Here is a 5,286-nt window from a genome sequence, read left to right as displayed (position 1 = left end):
TGTATTTTGTATTTTGTGACCGAATGTATTTCTGGGTAAAGTATTCTGTAAGGAGTTGCTCAATGCAGACAGTACACCCAGGCGCAACACAGTCAACCAAGCCTCGAAAATATCTTCTGATATGTGCCATTTCAGTTACAAACCTCCTTTAAATAGTTGCCATGTTCCTGTGGAGTTCCCATATGCTCGCTAAAGTGAGGAGAGAAATGGAGTTCACCAGTTTTCTTAAATTGTCATACTTTCAGAGTTTTAACTGGGTCAACTGTGTGTTGAGGAAAGATAATGCGGTTCCTTTTCATCCCTGACAGAGAGAGATGGAGAAGAAGTGGAAGAGAGAAAGAGAGAGAGCGTCTGTATGGCTACATCTGAGCTGGGTAAAAATGGGATCAGTCAGTCAGCTCGCACACACACACACGCGCGCACACACATAACTAGCTCCAAACTAAAGAAGACCAGTCAAAGTGATTCCCTGTGGCATATTAGAGGAGTATGATATAGTGTTGTGGAAGTGTGTGTGTGTGTGTTTGTGCGTGTGTCTATGATCATCAGATTCTCTTAAGACTATCTCTGATTGTGGTCCATGTCGCCTCACAGCCCAGAGAAATAAAATCATCTCTAATAGGCAAAACGCACTGTTCCGAACCCTAGTAAACCACATCACTGTCTTCTACTGTAACCTAATAAGTAACTGATTTAAAAAGCTCTGCTTGGGAAACAATGTTAACGGTTATTTTCTTACACATGATCGACTGTCATTCACAATTGAATTCAAAAGAATCTAATGTTACCTTGCTGCTAAGCTAAACGTTTAATACGCTAATGTTCAGTAACCTTGACAGTCTTTCTCTCGACACATAAATGGCACACAACCACACGATTCCAATAGAATGTTATGTTAGCATTTTGCTAAGCTAACAGGTCAATACTGAACAATAAACAAGTCACTCTCATCCACAGATAAATGGTGCTCCTAATGCAACAAGATGATCAACTAACATTCACAATTAATTCCAGCTGAATCTTATATTAGCATGTTGCTAAGCTAACTTCAATACACTAACATTAAGATTTTAAGATCTTAATGGCCATGCTTATGCACACATGAATGGAGTTTCTTACATAACCAGACGACTAACGTTTATTTTAAGTCTAATTTTAGCATGTTGCTAAGCTAACAGCTCAGTACACAAATATTAAGCAATGTTGACAGTCATTTTCACACATACATGGCACTCTTCACACAAGCACACAATCAACTAACATTCACAGTTGATTCAAACGGAACATGTTTTTAGCATGCTGTTAAGCTGCTAGCTAAATACTTCAAAGTTAAGCAATGTAACAGTCCATGTGACCGAATAACATTCAAACCTGTTAGTAGAATCTGATGTTAGCATGTTGCAACTACATTCAAAATTGATTTCAGCAGTCTTATTTTAGCATGTTGCTAAGCTAACAGCTCAGTACTCATATATTAAGCAGCACTGACAGCCATTTTCACACATACTTCACACAAGCACACATTTAAACTAACATTCACAACTGATTCCAACAGAGCTTGATTTTAGCATGATGCTAAGCTACTAGCACAATACTTTAAAGTTAAGCAATGTAACAGTCCATGTGACCAGATAATGTTCACTATGTTTTCCAATAGAATCTGAAGTTCAATACTCTAACATTAAGTAATCTTAACGGTCATTCTCATGCACACATGAATTGCGCTACCCACGTAATTACACGACTAACATTCTCAATTGATTTCAGTAGTCTGATTTTAGCATGTTGCTAAGTTAACAGCTCAGTACTCAAATATTAAACAACACGGACAGTCATTTTTGCACATATTTTACACAAGCGCACATTTCGTCCAACATTTACAACTGATTCCAACAAAGCGTGATTTTAGCATGATGCTAAGTTACTAGATCAATACTTCAAAATTAAGCAATGTAACAGTCAATGTGACCAAATAATGTTCACAATGTTTTCCAATAAAATCTGATGTTAGCATTTTGCTAAGCTTGTGATTCAATCACGAAAATTAACCATGGTTTTACTACAAATAAAACAAAACAAACATTGTTACTTTAGTTAAATCATGGTACAATAGTTTAACCATGGTAGTTGTAGTAAAACTGTGGTAAATCAATCAACTGGTAATCAATATGTCAAAAAAAACAGTTACTACACTGTAAAAAGTTGTCACCAGTTTCAACTTAGGTTTTTAAGTTCAGCAGCTGCCTTAACATTTTAACTTAAATCAACTTAATTGTACAAGTCATTTTAACTAATTTTATTGTAGTGAGTTGAAATGACTAGTAGTTTTAAGTTGATTTTACTTAAAATTTTAAGGCAGCTGCTGAACTTAAGTTTTTAAGTTGAAACTGGTGAAACCTTTGTACAGTGTACACTTCTCCTATAGTAAAACCATTGTTAATTTTCATAAGGGATGATCTGGCATTAAACAAAATAAACGTATAAATCTACGTATGAATGGCGCTCTTAATACAACATAATTGCCTAACATTGACAGTTGATTCCAATAAAATCTCACGTTAGCATATTGCTAAGCTAACTTCAATATTTTAACGTTAAGTGATCTCGAGTGTCATTCTCACGCACATGAGCAGTACTTCTTACGCAACCACACAATCAACATTGCCAATTGATTCCAACTGATTCTGATGTTACCTAACAGCTAACAGCTTAATACTTTAGCATCAACCAAAGTTAATAATCATTCTCATGCACACATAAGTTGCACTTTTTACACAGCTATGCAATATAAAGCTTTGATAGGCTTAAATGTTACCAATAGAATTTGAAGTAAGCATATTGCTAAGCTAACAGCCCAATTAAACAACGTTAACAGTCATTGTCATGCACATATAAATGGTGCTCCTTACGCAACCACTTGATCGAATGTTCGCAACTGCTAAGCTACCAGCTCAGTACTCATGCATACATAGATTGTGCTTTTTAACAACCACACATTAACTCATGTTTACAATAGAATCTAATGTTAGCATATTGCTATGCTAATAAGCACAATCTGTACATATTGTGCAAAATAGTTAACTTTTAATTACATCAAGTTTGTTTTATTCATACTCTTCAATCCGTCCATCATCTTGGGCTTTTCAATAAACATGCTGCAGTGCATTCTGGGATTGCCTCATCCACAAAGAATACATGCAATTATGCCTTTGATTTTGTGTAAAATGTGGCAATATAATTGAGCCCTTTGTTTGGAACTGCCTTTGTGATGACGAACACTACACCCATGTTGTCTAAAATGTTCCCTAGGTGGGCAATTCAGTGGAGTTTAAAAAAGAGGAACTTTTCCATCATGAACATCTTCCAACATGATTCAGATAGCAACTCCAGCTTCACATCAGCTTGTAACTTGGGGTATATTTGTCTTCCTCAGAGTTTCTTAATCTTTGTGATACACCATCTTTGTGGAAACCTAACATTGATTTTGGCACAGAATCAAACACTGATATGTGGGCTCCGTTCCAAACCAATTTCAAGGAATGATAAGTGTGCTCAAGGCTCAGAGGTTTTTTCTAAAGGATAGGTAGTGTTATGGTTCAAAGCAGGTTTTCTGTTTGATATAATATCTTTAGCTGTACATTAGTATTGAAAACTGCTCCTAGTCAATATTAACATACTTAAAAGTGTCAATTTACAGGAAAAGTTTGATTTACAATCCTAATACTGGCTCTATGATGAAATTACTTTATTAGCTTAACAGCATGCTAACATCAAACTCTACTGGAATCAAGTGTGAAAAAAGTTGTATCCTCAAGTTTATAAAGTTAATTTCTGAAATTGCTCTGATTAAAAAAAACAAGCAAATGAATGTTCAGAATAATTTAACCGCCGCTTTCTGTGTAATAAAATCTGGAGTCATTGTTCCAGTGGAGATGTTTCTAGTCTCGCCTTTTGGATAAAGGCAACATCATTAATCGGACAATGCTCATAGGATTTTATCTGTGGAGATAAATTCATGGAAATAAAATGCTACATAAAATCGCCACAGAGCTTCTATGCAATTTAAATGAAAGTTAATTTTTAATATCAAATGTGTTTCTTGTTGCCACCAGCTCTGTAAACTTGCTGACTTGTTATTCAGTGCTGAAGTTGCACTAATCCACTAGAAGTCATTCACCATGGCAAAGAGCATTTTCCCCTATGCCTCATTTCTTCGCTTCCCGCACTGCACAGCAGGAATTAGGGCAAAGTTCCCATGAGGATCTCATGCAGTGTCTTCTTCCTTTCTAACCTGATGTTAAAGGCCGTTTACAAGACAAGCTAGTGCACTAAATCAAAATTAATCATCAGGGCTTCAGATGAACCCCTTTTAACACAAGCGTGTCCGCTTTGACCTCTCTGTGATAAGTGTTGCAGATAATGTCACAGAAGGATGATTTAATGAGGCTGCTGGGAAGCAAGAAAGAAAGAACCATACACAATAAAGCATTTAACAGGCTATCAAATAAATAAAGATGAATGTACGAACAGTAATCCCACCAACAGTCTGATTACTGACCGTTTGATGCATATTGCTTGCGTTGTGTTTAGGTGTAGTTAGCAAATTTCGCAGGCAAAAAGGTCAATAATTGTCAACTGTAGCAATGCCTGCAAGCACCACTCACACTGAAGTCACTCTGAAACCAAATTTATGTTGGTCAGTGCTGCAAATTTGTGTGCCCCCGATGCGAAATCTGCATCTGAAGATGTTTTGTCGTCACAGAAATCAGCTAAACAGCAGAAAATACTCAGAGACAAAAACATACTCTACACAAGTACGCAAACACAAATTCTTCGCTAACAGATTGCATGTAGTCTGACGGCAGAAGGTCTAAACTCCATCGCAGCTTTCATTGACCAAGAACCACCCTCCAAGTCTCAACCTCAGGCATCACACCCACGGACCGTCGGCTGAACATCTGATGCATACGGCACACAAAAGTGGAAAAACTTTAGGAGTTTTAAAGTCGTCATTGGATTGGTTAAATTGGCAGAAGAATTATGTGTCGTGTTCTTTAACGTTCCACCTGGAAACAAAGATACCGTTCCAAACCCCTCCACCGAAGAAGAAAGTCGTCATGTTTACAACTATGATGATGAAGGCTTATCAGGATAAACTAAATGCTGGATTTTCAAAAGTATGTGAAATATTGAACGCTCGTGGCACGAAATCTTTCAAATGAGTTCAAGAGATTTACACACCAGTCTGTTATTGTGGGGACATTTTTGACGCCCCTAAACATGACG

This window comes from Garra rufa, chromosome 7 (genome assembly GCF_049309525.1).
Source record: "Garra rufa chromosome 7, GarRuf1.0, whole genome shotgun sequence".
Lineage (NCBI taxonomy): Eukaryota > Metazoa > Chordata > Actinopteri > Cypriniformes > Cyprinidae > Garra > Garra rufa.
This window is presented reverse-complemented; position numbering follows the sequence as displayed.